We start from the raw sequence: 14,601 nt of genomic DNA on the forward strand, positions 1-14,601 counted from the left end.
CTATTTGTTCCAGGTGTGGGGTGTCTCACTTAGGGACCTCCTTCAGAATGTGTCCACAGATCTGAAAACACGAGGCTGGATCTCACAGTTAATGGAGGGAAAGGGGAGCAAGAAAAGGGTTAGAGATGCGGTGGCGAGCAGCCTGGATGAGAAGGTGGATTTGGTCCCATGCATGCCCACTCCCTTAAGCATCAAGCCCTCTGGACAATGAGGTTCTGATCAGCATCAAAGAATCTTAGGAACAAAGCCTCTGGTCTATTGACCAGAGACAGAGTTTAGAGTTAACATCTAGGCCTCAGTTGTAGGCCCAGAAAAGCAGCAAAACCAGACCAATCGACACCATGGCTGGCATCGGGACCGGATGCAATGACCAATGACCTCTTCTCCTGGCACTGACCAATCAGTAGACCATGACTCTGTCCCTCTCTGCTCATTTGATGAATCAGCATCTTAAAGCAAACACCCGGAAAGCTGATGATGTGCTATTGACAGCCTCCCCTGAGAACGCCCCTAAAATCCCTGCCTTTAGAAAACAGAGAAAAACCCTTAAGACAAAGAACCCAGAGTGCCTTCTTTCTCTAGAGCACGCCTGCACCTTCTCTCTTCAGGAATGCACCTTAACTTTCCTTCTCCCAAGTCAAAGGGTCCCCACAAGACTTGCCACCAGGGCAGCAGCGGCAGTGGCAGCGTGTCCTGGGCCAATCCCCGAACCTCCAAGGGCCCTTCTTTTGCCTCTGGAACTTGTTTCCTGAGTCCACGCAGTCCCACTGGCTCGCTTCTCCTGCCTCTGAGACTTTCCTTGTAAGAGGCCACGGCAGCTCTCTGCACAGCCCCCTAGAATCCTCTCTTCCAGTGTCCTTTCGCTTTGCATGCTAAATACACTTCCTCTCGTGCTAGAGTTCTTGGCTCTGAATTCTTTCTCTGCTGAACTCAAGAACCGGGAGCCCTCATCGCTGGTAACAATAGCGAAGCATACTTAATGGAAAGGCTAGACGGCAGCAGCAGTAATGTTCCTGGGTGAAATGACTGAGATGAGCTTATGGTAGCACGAGAAGCTCCATCAATGCAGGGACAAACTGTGTTCCAGAGCACAAACTTCATGGAAAAGGTGGGTGCGCTTCTCTAATTGCCCACATAGCAGCACTGTTATTGCTAGGGAGAGAGGCTTATCCCCAGTAATTGCCTGTGATTGTTAATATTAGTGATTTTACATTTAACCCTGTCTGTCCAATCTTTACGGTCTGAAGTAACAAATGCAAAGAGGGTATAAACAAGCCCTTGAATCTCTGCTGTTAATGTCAAAAACCCTTCTGCTCTTCATTTGGTAACGAGATACAAACCGAGAGCATTACGGAAAATTTATTTTTTCCAAACTCTACAGTGGTATTCGGTTACCTCGGAAAAGGCCAGAGAGCATCTCAGCAGGCTCTCAGCACCGCGACGGAGGGCACACTGAACACTCGACAGGAGTGTCTTGTTCAAGCCCTGAAACCACCCACAGGAAAACCTGAAGCCAGGTCACCCCATAATCGCGGCTATTCTCCACTTATTTTGGGGTGAAGAACAGGTCTACCAGCTTGCTTTCATTTTTAAACTCTCTCTTCTGACTTCCACTGTGTGGCTTAAAAAAATAATAAAAAATGAAAACAAACAAAAGATATTGGGACTGAAGTCAAGCAGTAAACTTTATTTCCTGTGCAATAATGTGTTTCTTCTTGGGGTGCTCACGCTAGAGGGCCAGGGGGGAAGTATTGCTTCTTTCTGCCACTCCACACCCTGTGCCTCGCTGCCCCAGAGCAGCCTTTCTCCATGGACACGGAAGAATCCCACATGTAGATGGGCCAATGCTGTAAGGATTTAAGCACAGACCTACTAGCTTGGCCTGTTCTCATTTTTGCCTGTTTTGCTTGCTTTTCAGGGACTTTAGTTACCAGGTCTTCGCCTAGGCCCGTGGTCAGCAAACTCATTAGTCAACAGAGCCAAATATCAACAGTACAACGATTGAAGTTTCTTTTGAGAGCCAAATTTTTTAAACTTAAACTATATAGGTAGATACATTGCTATTAACTTAATTAGGGTACTCCTAAGGCTTAGGAAGAGCCACATGTGGCTCGCGAGTCACAGTTTGCCGACCACGGGACTAGGCCTTTGCGTACACAGCAGGTACTCAGCGAATGTCTGCCACATGATAAAAAGATAAAACTGGCCCAAACCCAGAGTGGGTGATTTTTCAAAAAATCTGTTTTTACAGGTAAAAGCATTTTTTAGTGGTAAAATGTGTAAATTTCTTTAACCCCAAAGTATGGAACTGAGTCCAGGGATTTATCCAAGTCCAAGGGTTCCAGCACTTGAGGCCCGAGGACAAGGAGGCTCCTGGGAAGGCGGGGATCAGGCAGGGGAACGACCCCGTTCTTAGCCGACGCCCCAGAGGAAAGGCCACCAAGCCTCTCACAGGAGGAGTTCAGAGGCCAGCACACCCACCCCACAGCCTGCGGTGGACTCCCGAGCTGAGTGGAGACTCAGAAGCGCATGCCCGGCCTGGGTGCGCTTCTGGGCGGAGGCCCGTGCCTCCGAGCCTCCCTGACTCGTGAGCCTTGCTTCCTATGGTGCTTCTCCTGCACTCAGAGGTTCTCCTTGGCCTTCTGAAGCCTCGGGCCTGCTGGGCAGCATGAACTACGGCTTCAGAAATAGAGCTCAGGCATGGCCCTGGCCGGGGCTCAGTGGAGCTCCGCTGGTTAGAGCATTGATCACCCGATACGCCAAGGATGCAGCTCCATCGTCAGGGCGCGAACAAGAATCAACCAATGAAAGCGGAAGTAAGTGGGACAACAAATCCATGTCTGTCTGTCTGTCTGTCTGTCTCTCTCTCTCTCTCTGTCTTTCTCAAGTCAATAATTTTTTAAAGGCCCAGGAGAGCGTTGCTCTGCGTCTCTGTTGAGCTGAAAGACAATGGTATGAAATGGGGGAGGTTCGTGCTCATGACTTTTACAATTATTTTCATTGACCGCATTCGTATCAGGAAGCAGTTGTAAGAAGTAGATGTGCATTGATATGATGTCAAAGGAGGCTGCTCTGTTATCCCCACCGAGGAGCTCCCCGTGCTGAATGCCGCCTAATTGTTCAGAAATAATTAACATGTTTTCACTTAAGCTGTAGAAAACTTAATTTATTAGTTGACTGCTACTTTATGTGTTGAATTTTAAGATATACAATAAATAAGGAAATTAGCATAAGAAGGCATTGAAAAATGCCGAAATTGACTAAATTCTGAAACTAGCAAGATGATTCTACGTTAAGGATAAGTAAATTTATTGCATAGAGGGGTTTAATGACAAAGGCACAGACAACTGTTTTTATGGGCCTTAAGCTGCAGCTTTTGAATTTGAATTTTGACAGGACAGCATTATCAATGCTTTAATAATTCCAGGATTCAATGTACTTATCTCAACAAGCAAAGAGAAAGCCCACATCGCCCCTTTCTTTGTAAGGTTCTCGGGGTCTGAAATGATTTGGCAATAACGGGGGGCGGGGGAGAAAGAGAAGAGTTGCTGAATCTGCAAATGAAGCAACACCCGTCCTAACTGCTGGTCCGAGTCCCGGAGGAAGTGATTCAGAGAATGCCCCGCGCTCCTCACCATGACTGTCAGCACGAATGGCCAGCAGCCTCACCTTTCACTGGCGCACCCAGAAGCCGGCTGCCAGCAGACGAGTGTCTGAAGCAAACCACTTGCCACATCCCCAGGTATTCACGGGACCAAATCGCACCCATTCTAAGCGGGGGCGGGAGAGAGGCCCCAGGGACACCCAGAAGCAGCTCTCACCAAGCTCTTCAGAGGCGACCCTGTGAGAACCACGCTGGTTTCACGGCTTGTTTCAGAATTGTTTAAAAATTGATTTCAGAGAGGAGGGAGAGGAAAAGAGAGAGATAGATACATCACTGATGAGAGAATCATTGGCCAGCCGCCTCCTGCACGCCCCCAACTGGGGATCCAGCCTGCAGCCCAGGACAGAACAGGGACCTCCTGGTTCATAGGCCGACACTCAGCCACTGAGCCCATGGGGCGGCTGTTTTGGGATTTTGTGTTCTCCTTCCTAGTGGAGTAACAGTTTCTGACTGGTTCTGCACTTCCTGTTTTACTTTTCCGGCCGTTGCTGGTCAAAAGCCCACCTTCATGTTCTTCGGCGGCTTCCCTTCCCTCCCTGGTGGAAATCCAGACTCTGCCAGCAGACTAACCCTCTTCCCATCACAAGCCCCACCGCCTGTGCCCTCCAGGAACACGGAACCACATACAGTACCCTCAGCACTACACGCTCCACAGCCCATACTGCACAGGGGCCCAGTCGACAGCGCTCCCTCTGAAGCCAGCTCACTGACTCCTGCACACGCAGCCTCTACATCTCAGGCCCAGTGCCTCCTCCGCCATGAAGCCTTCCCTCACCGATAGAGATATATTTTCCCTCTTTTACTCCCACTGCCTTTCAAGCAGGCTTCCATGAGGTAACTGTCACACTGAACTGCGTATCTGCTGTCCGTCTCTCCCTAACCCCCTCCTGACTTCAGGGACATCTTTCCTATTGCCACTGCAGGGCCAGCTACAGGTGAGGCAGAGCCCTCCGCCGCCTCCGCCACTGCCGCCACTCCCACTCCCACCCCCACCCCCACTCCCAACCCCTACCCCCACCCCCACCCCCACTCCCATTCCCACCCCCACTCCCACTCCCACCCCCACCCCCACCCCCACTCCCACCCCGACTCCCACGGAGCGGGCCCACCCCGCCGGGAGCCCTGAAGCTGCTGTGGCCTCCCAGAGGCCTGTGTTCAGGCTTAGGGCTGAGGGGTGCGGGCAGCCCTCCCTGCACGTCATGAATGAAGAGCAATGGTGAGGGAACTCGCCTAGTGTGGCCCCACGCATCTCACTGTTTCTGCTTCACTGTGAGCAAGAGTCCGAGCGTGGTCTTGCTGGCAGAGCTGAACAATCCTACGTGGCCAGCTCTACAGGAGGCAGCATCTCGTGCAGAGAGAGCATGAGGAGAGAGGGAGTGCAGGACAACCTCCACTCTGCCCGGGGTCGGGGGCGGGAGAAACACCTGCATGCCACGCTGGGCAGTGCCAGGCACGCTGCCTGTGCTGTCTCCTCAGCCTGAAGCCCCCCCCAGCACAGCCCCCACCCCACACCCCTATAGAGAGCGCCCCCCAACCCCCCTCAGTACGGCATGGGTAGGACCTGCAGGAGCAAACAGCAGCGTGAGTAGCGACAACGGGCAGTCATGCACCCCAAAGTCTGGACCACGATCAGCTCACTTCTTGGGAGGGAGAGCCAGGCTGAGAGAGGGGTACGCCCTGGAGAAAACAGGGTGAAGAACACCCACCACCCCACACAGTGCCCGCTGGAGCCCACAGAAGGCCCGAGAACCAGAGAGGGGAGGAGGCAGAGGTTACTAAATGCTGGAGCAGGAAGGTGAGGTGAGCATTTCAGGGGCCTGGTCAGCACGTGCCGGGACGGAGGACGCTGGGACTCCTGGAACCTTCCTGTAGACCGTGCTCACGTTGTTCACTAGCAGTAACGGCTGTGTTCCTGAGTGTCTGCCACCTCCCAACCTACACGCACGTAGCTAACTGCCCTCAGAGCAGCCTGGCCAGGTACAGGATACTCTCATTTCACAGGAGAACGCCCCACAGAGGGGGGCGCTGCCAGTGTGGGGGGGTTAGTGAGCAGCAGAGTCGGCTGTCTGACCCTCACGTGCGCTCTCTCACGTACCAGAAGCCCTGCTGCCCCCCAGCCCTGGTCTCTGCTAGACCCACCCGGTGACAGCAGGTGGTCAGGACCAGGACCTCCATGTCCAATTCTGCACTCTCTATCCTATCCTTCTGTCATAGAGAAGACACCGATTCCACAAATGGCGCTCCATGGGCAGTCACCTGCAAAAAACTAACTTGTACCAAATACAAGAAGCTCAAAGCGGATCAACGTCTAAATGCAAAGCCTAAAACTATAAAACAACTGACAGAAAACATGGAAGAAAAATCTTTATTCTCTTGGATTTGGCAAAGATTTCTAACACGTGGCATCAAAAGACTGATCCATAAGAAATAAATATTAAAAACTGTTACATCAAACGTTAAAACTTCTGCTCTTAAAAGACTCTGTCAAGAGAATAAAGACAAGCCACAGATAGAGAAAAAAATATATAGGCACATATCTGATGAAAGACTTGTACACATAAGAATAAAGAACCCTCAAAATGAAGAAAATACCGAATTTTTAAAATAGGCAAACGATTTGAAAAACTGTATCATCAAATAGGATATACAGATGGTACATTAAGCCCATGAAAAAAAATACATCAATATTCATTAGGAAATGCAAATTAAAACCACAATGTGATATCATCACACATCTATTGGAATGATAAAAAACAAACAAAACAAAAGCAAAACTGACAAAATCAAGGACATGGAGTAATTGGAATGCTCATTCATTGTTGTTAGGAATTCAAAATGGTACAGTCACTTCAGAAAACACTTGCTAATTTTTCATAAAGTCAAACACAGATTCGCCACACAACCCAGCAATTCTCCGACTCTTAGGTGAAATGAAAATTTATCTTCACACAAAAACCTGTATGTAAATGAATATTGATAACCACCAAAAACTGGAAAGGAACTCAATGTCCTTAATTGGTGAATGGATAAACAAACTGGGGATACAGAATACTGCCTGGCAACAAAAGGAACCAAACACCGAGATTACATATTCATAAAACCGTGGAAAAGAGACCATGGCTGAATACCAAATGCATCACGCCAAGTGAAGGAAGACAGAGTCAAGTGAGTTTGGAGCAATTTCCATGGCATTCTGGAAAAGGTAAAGCTATAGGGACAGAAAGCAGATCAGGGTTAGCGGGGCTGGAAGTGGGGGGTAGGGCTTGACTACACAGCGGTGGGAGGGAACTTGGGGGTGACAGGCTGTTCTGTGTCTTGGGGTGGTGGTTGCCGATGGCATGGATTTGTCAAAGCTCACAGAACTGTACACTCAGGAGAGTAAATTTTACCAAATGCCAATTATATGTCAACATTTAAATAGTAAGATGGGGAAAGTGTATCTGTTATTTATAAAATTACTAGAGGCCCAGTGCATGAAATTCGTGCACTTGTGTGTGTGTGTGTGTGTGTGTGTGGGGGGGGGGGGGGGGGGGGTCCCTCAGCCTGGCCTGCGCCTTCTCTCACTCGGGGAGTCCTCAGGGAATGTTCAACTGCGGGCTTAGGCCCGCTCACCACATTAGCACTGCTGCGGAGGCAGGAGAGGCTCCCGCCACCGCCTCTGCGCTCGCCAGCCGTGAGCCCGGTTTCTGGCTGAGTGGCACTCCCCCTGTGGGAGTGCACTGACCACCAGGGGGCAGCTCCTGCATTGAGTGTCTGCCCCTGGTGGTCAGTGCATGCCACAGCAACCGGGTGTTCCACTGTTCAGTCGATTTGCATATTAGCCTTTTATTATAGGATAGAGACAGTGTAATGGAGGAGTTGAGAACATAGATGTGAAGCTAAAAGCCCCGTTAACTTATTCCACACCCTCAGAAGGCCGTGGAGATGAAACGAGAGGAGGCGTGTGAACAGCAGAGATCACACAAGGGCCCCAAGCATTAGCAGGTGCTGTAACTTCCATTCCCCGAGGAAGGTCACCTCCGTTAGCCGCCCTTCATGCACACTGTGCACACGCACTGGCTGGGGACTGTGCCTGGGACAGGGGGACACACTCGGCCCCCGGCAGCTGCCTCATTGCATCCGTCCCAGCCAGAGCTCCTTGTAGACCAAAAGCCACAGGAAGGCGTTTTGTGCAAGAATGGAAAGGTGGTGAGGTGGAAGCCATGTCACCATGCAGCGTGCAAAGGCCCTCTTCTGACCCCTGAGCAGGACCTGAGGACCCACACTTCATATTCATAAATCCATGGAAAAGAGAGCATGGCTGAATACCAACTGCATCACGCCAAGTGAAGGAGTGTGGGAGCGGGCTGCCTGTCCGGGGAGAGGGCAGCACAGACGCCCACATTCTGGGATGTGAACACAGAGCCCAGGGCGACACAAGGCTTCACTGTTCCCATCCTGACCAACTTCGTGGCCCTGTCCCAGCCCAGGAGCCTCCCCAGTGTTTGACGGCAACACCACCGCTGGGGGGAGGTGTGAGGGGTGGCTACGAAGTCAGTACTTTCTCGCTTTGACATGAATGAAGGCCAGCACTGTGCTCTCCCCAGGGAGACCCACTCTTCCGGTTGTCGGGGAAGCAAGACATGGGGAACATGCAGTGATGTTCCGTTCTGACTATTAAAAGCTCCTCTCTCTCCCTCCCTCTCCCTCCCTCCCTCTCTCTCTCTCTCTCTCTCACACACACACAGAGGAGGGGGATTCTTCTCTCTCTCTCATGCACAGAGAAGGGGGTTCTTCTCTCTCTCTCTCTCTAGCACAGAGGAGGGGGGGTTCTTCAACCCCCTGCCAGATCGCCCTAATCTTCCTGAAGATAAGGGGATTGGGTTATGATGAAAAGTCCGGGCGCAGGAAACACATTCTGCCTCGATGGCTAAAACCGGATCCAGACAACAATCCAGAGCGGGCGCGGCTCCCACCCCACCAGGAGGCGTTTCTGCGTACAATTAAGTTAACAAAACCAAGGAAGAGCAGAAACCGATCCTGGCTCACTAAGGCCCTTAAAGCAATTGCTCGTATTTCAAGTCGACTCGAGTTTCCATAAAAACCTTTTCTTGGGCAGAGAACGCTCATTCCTTTGACTACGGCTTTAACTCGATGTGCTTTTATTCCTTCTTCAGAAATCACTGTTCCTTCCTTTGGCTCAATCCCGCCTCCTGTGCCCAAGTTCACGGCTGACAGGCACAGCCTGGCTGAGGGGCAGCGCACGTGGGAATGAGGGGAACTGAGGAAGCTCTCCCAGTGCTGGCGGCCCTCTCTCGGCAGGACCCCCGTCCTCTCTCCGCAGGACGCTGGCTATCACCCCAGGGCCTGTCCTCTCTCGGCAGGACACGGGCTACCCCAGGGCTCCCTCGCTCACAGAGTGCGGAGGTTTCAGCAGGATCAAAGAAAGGGAATTCCTTGTTACACTGGAGGGCCTGGGAAAAGAAACTGAAATAATTGCCAAAGACAACAATGAACCCTGCTTGGGGGCAGTGGGCTTAGAATCACAGCAACAGCGAGTGGGAACTTACCAGGGCTCCCCCCGCCAGGGCCACTGACCACACAGTTTTCCGAGTGGGTCGTGGCTCATGTCTCAGCTCTCCCCACAGCAGGTCCTGGGGGGGAAGAAGGCGCAGCTCCCTGCGCTCAGACAGGTCGGGCCCGGAGGAGCGGCACAGGCGCCTGGAGCGCTAGGAGAATCGGGTCGGTGCTTATCCGCACGTGTTCATTGGCTCCAAACACCTGAATCCTCACCTATGTACCTGCAAGCAAACCACAGACTGCAGCCAAGATGCTGTCAGCTCAGACTTTGGAGTGCTCCCCTGGCTCCAGACCCGGAGCACTGGTTCGTAAAATATAAAGAGGAACCAAAGTACTAATAGCTTTACGAGGCCAACATACCAGACACACATCTCCCTGGACAGACATAGAGCAGCAATGGGAAGCAGTGAGCTGAGCACGTGGGGCCTCAGGTCTGGGAGCGGAGTCGCAGTGTCAGGTCAGTTTCGAGGGTTACCGGGGACTGAAATGCTCCGCCGGAGAAGGGGGAGGAGGGGAGCTCTCAGCCTGAAGCCAGGGGTGAGGAGCTCCTGTTTATAAATCAGAGGCTGAGGACACCTGTTCCCCGAGCTAAGTGTTCACAGGGAACTGTGGGCCTGGGAAGGCTGGCGGCAGAGCAGAGCCAGGATGCCTGTGGAGAGCAGCTACAGTGTGTGGACAGGTTCAAGCCTCGGACTCATGAGAGGGCACAGTCCTCTCATGGCCACGTGCAAGTCCCAGCTTGGAGGGCAGAGCCCTCCCAGCACAATTATAGCCAACAGCTATAGTTGTAAGCTTGAACCTGTGGTCCGAACATGTGGCCCCACGTGCCTGAGTGATGTGGGCTTGGTGGAGTTCAGGTGCATGTGATTGAGTAGATTTGAAACCCACGAGAATGTTGTAAACATCTTGACCATGCCCTTACTTTGCCTGGTGGAATCTGCTATAAAATAAAGACACGGCTTCTCGTCCATGGCGCTGTCGCTAGTTCTCCATCAGAGAGGACAGCATCCCACCCAGACCCAGCTTTTTCTCTTGTCTGTCTTTTCTCCATCCTTCACTGCCCCCTCTCAGGGTCACTGAACCTGGCTGAGCTGGCACGTGACATAAGGCGCCCAACGTGGGGCTGTGCCGGCTCGCCACAGATGCCCATCACCTAGTAACCGGACCTGGCGCAGCCTGCACAGCACTGGGACACAGCAGGTGCCAACGCCACTGAGTCCAGTTCTGAGCTGGGCCTGACGGGCCTGGGAGAGGCAAGTACAAAGCTCCCAGCTGGAGGGATGAGCACATGGAGAGAGAAAGGAACAAAACAAAACCCAAAGGGGCAAACATGAGCCCGCTGTTCCAAACGCTAACACACTCAGTGAAGCGCAGCGCTAAGGAAGGTAACCAGCAAAAATCAACTGGCAGAGCTTGGTCTGAGTCCAGTAAAATCAGCTACGGCGCTGACTGACCAATGTCAGAAAATAAACAACAGAGAGGCACGCGTTAGAGTGAACACAACGTTATCCAACAGAAACAGGTAAAAAGTGAATCCGAAATCCGAAATTAAAAAACAGTCATTAAACAAACTCAATAGCAAAACCTTTCCTGGGACATGGTTTAAGGGAGCGTTATTTCTGGGAAACATGGAATAAACGCCAGAAGCCACGTGCTGACCACGGGGAGCAGAACGTGGGCAGAAACAGAGCAAGGCTGCTAATTACGTTTCATCTGGGTCCAGTACTTTGACTTTCAAACTTCACACAGGTATCACTTTAGTAACAATTAAAATTAAAAAAAAAAAGACCACGACAAATACAGTGGGGCCTTGACTTACGAGTTTAATTCTTTCCGAGACCAAGCTCCTTAAGGAGCTCGTTAACTCAAATTACTCTGTCAATTCAATGCAAAAAATCAGCCAGAGAGACAGCTGGTATCTCAAAAAACTTGTTAGTCGGGACACTCGTAAGTCAAGGCCCCACTGTAACATGAATGTGGGGAACCTTTTTCTGCCAGGGGCCATGTGGATATTTATAACATCGTTCTCGGGCCATACAACAGTACTTAAACATTAGCCTGCTGTATTTGGTCAAACATTTAACTAACTCACCCCTGATGCCTTGGCAGGGCCAGACCAAGTGATTTTGCGGGCCTTATATGGCCCACGGCCGGACGTTCCTCACCCCTGTTCTAGTCTAAATTATATTCTTGGAATGAAGCAAACCGTCAGTGAGATAAGCACTTAGATGACATATTTCTTCACCCTTTTTGATACTTCTTTCGTTAAATTATAATTTGAAATTATGCCAAGCAGCTGCATTGAGGAATATTACGAAAATCGGCCATTTACATTGCTGGGGAGTTCTGATAAGAATGTTGGCCATCAACCTCAGGGGACCCTGGGAGCCGCAGGCCTCGATGCCAGGAGCAGCTGTGCTCCGGCCGAGGACCGGGTGCGAGTTGTGAAACCAGTCTCTTAGCTTTGGCTGCTGGGAAAGTTGGAGCACATCTGTGATTCACTTCTTATATATAAAATCACATGGCGTGCACTCTGGGTACTAACCTGCTTTCAGCTTATTCATGGTCACTCTTATTTCACAATCATTACAAACTGTGTTGCTGCTTTATTATGTGTGTGTGCATGTGTGTGCCTGTCGGCCACTTTAGAATCTTTGGGGTGGGGAAAGGGGTATAATTAGATACAAAGGTTACGTAAAGGAAGAGAAGAGCGAAGAGAAGAGAAAAAAGAAGTAAAGAAACCAGAAACCGAGGCAGCTGGATCATGGGGGCATGACTTTGGAGGACAGTGGATGCCAAGGTAAGAGCCAGACGCTGACCCTGAAGACTAGATACTGCTCCACGCTGTAGACTTCTGGCGCGGAGAAGTGGCATCTAAGAGAACATTATAAGAGGGCGAGATGGATGGAAGGGAAGAGACTGGGGGCCAGGTGACCAGTCAGGGGCAACTCCATCGAGGAGTGAGGCATCAGGACTGTGGCTAAATTAAAAGACACTGTTTTAAAAGAAGGATCAACCAGCTGTGCCAGGCTTTAGGAAGAAAGACTGTCATGGCAAGGAAGTATAGGATTTTGGGTTGTTGTGGTTTTTTTTGCAACAAAACATGTGACACCCAGAAAGCACGCTACATATTACACACAACTTTCGGAAACACTCAATTCCATTGGGTCTGTTCTGCTTCTATTGCCTTGTACTTTGAGCTGGGCAGCCACAGGAGAAGCCAAATCATTCCAAAACCTTCTTTGGAGGTAAATTTTACTTCCCCCCAAAATTAAGCAGCTGCTGATTACAGATGACAACTCACCCACACACATAAATCACACCCACTACCGAAAGCCTCTTGCCTCCCTGAAACAGGACACACAGCAGAGCAGTCACATGCGCACACAGGCACCTAATAAACGGAGTCCTAGATGAAGGTTCTAGGTTCCAAGAAAAGCAGACACATAAGCCTGACAGTAAATTTGCTTCTGGCGGGACTTACTGTGAATTTACGATCGTTTGGGACTGCACGAGGCTAGATTTACTTCTGTTATGTTTTCAGAGCAAATCCACAGCATGGAGATTCAGAAGGGAGATTTATACTGCTAATCAGAATAAAACTTTCATGGAAATAGAAACTTACAATATAACTGATGAACCAAGTGAAAGCAAGTTCACATTCTCATCTAAACACTTACCCCACTCACTGTCACTAGGAAACATCTCAGAGAAACATGAGGTCACAGAGCTGCAGGGACCTTCCCTGAGACCATCAGCCTCATTCTCTTGTATGTGTCCTTCTCCGTCCCACTCCCTTCACTTAGCACAATGCCCTCAAGGTCCATCCATGTCATGACAAGTGGCAAGATTTGTTTTTAATGGCTGAATAACACACACACACACACACACACACACACACACACACACCCTGCTAGTTCTCTTTCTCTAAAGCACCCTAATACAATACTAAACAAACTGTTAGTTCAGAGAGGAAGAGGATGGTCTCAGTGGGTGTGGTGGACACTGCCGATGGGCTGACTGAAAGCCATTCACAGCCTCCTCCATCTTTGTTTTCCTTGAGTATAAAGGCTGAAAAGTGAACACCCAGTTTCCTCACCTCTTTCACAGCTAGAAGTCATCACGTGAGACAGTTTTGAACAATAAGACGCAGGTGGAAATCCCTAGGAGGGCTTCCCTTTGTTCGCTGCCTTTTTAAAAATTATTAACTTTAGAAAGAGGAAGGGAGAGAGGCAGAGAGAAACATCGATAAGAGGGAGACATCGATTGGCTGCCTCCTTCACACCCCACACTGGGGGATCCATCCCACAACCTGGGCATGTGCCCTGACCAAGAATCCAACCATGACCTCCTGGTTCATAGGTCAACGCTCAACCACTGAGCCCCACTGGCCAGGCTTTTCTTTGCTTTTTATTGCCTCTTCTTTTCCATGTCCAGAGCTTGGACACACTGAGTAAGGGTGGGGACAGCAGGCAGCCTGGGACCATGAGGACAAAAGGCACACGCTGGGGACGGCTGAGGGGCAAGACCGGAGGATGCTGGCCTGTGATGAGCTGGCTGAGAAGTTGCTCCTGTCTTGGGCTGTAGCTTCTCTAGAATTTTTGAGACAAATACACCTGCTAAAGTCAGTTCAGTTATCTGCTTTTGGTAGCCAAGCCCTCTCCTAATATACCATTCTAGCCAGATTTCAACTGTAACAATAAGCCAAAGTGAACATGACCCCAATTTGAACAGAATACAAGCACACATTTGAGACACTTTTGAGGGTCTGCCATACAGATGTCACGGAAGCAGCACTGAATCCGAAGGCCTTCCCATCCCCAACCAAGGCTGTGGGTGGAAGCGAGCTCGCTGCCCGACGTTCCAGGTGAGTCTGGGAGAAACCCAGAGCAGCCCCTATGCTTCCCGCCATGCCTGCGAGGGAGAAGGCTGATGCTAAGGAGATGGAATCCTGGGAAACTATTAGCAGTGAGTCCACCTTTTCCCACCTGATTCACTTATTTCTAAAAGTTCTTTTTCATAAGAAACAGATCATTTTCACTAGTTCCTACAGCATTAGAATGAGATCATGGGCCTTCTCTCCATGAACATTGGCATCAGAGGCCACAGGAAGTTGTGGTACAGAGGAAAATACACTAGATTTCGTCAAAAGGTCTGGGTGTGAGACACGTTTAATGCCTATGTTCCCTCAGACTCTGAGTGCCATGGGTCCCTGCTGAGGTTAAAGCTCGCATTGCTGGTGGGTGATAACAGTTCCAGTGAATGAAACATGGGCAGCCCTGTGCACTCCTGTATTCACTTCCTTTTCCTACGATGCAGTGACGGTCAATTAGGTGTGGGTCAATGACATAAAAGTAGAGTTCTCAGCAAGATCGCTG

At 50.4% G+C, this 14,601-nt stretch overlaps 1 protein-coding gene across 5 annotated transcripts in view; it reads right to left on the reverse strand.

The window, feature by feature from the left end:
* The window catches only part of SMYD3 (SET and MYND domain containing 3), a 521,599-nt gene that overhangs the window by 67,351 nt on the left and 439,647 nt on the right, over nt 1–14,601 (reverse strand). The window lies entirely within an intron of this gene.

The sequence above is a fragment of the Myotis yumanensis genome, unplaced genomic scaffold (genome assembly GCF_028538775.1).
Source record: "Myotis yumanensis isolate MYYU_CA2020_CCGP unplaced genomic scaffold, mMyoYum1.0.hap1 SCAF_22, whole genome shotgun sequence".
In the NCBI taxonomy this organism is placed as follows: Eukaryota; Metazoa; Chordata; class Mammalia; order Chiroptera; family Vespertilionidae; genus Myotis; species Myotis yumanensis.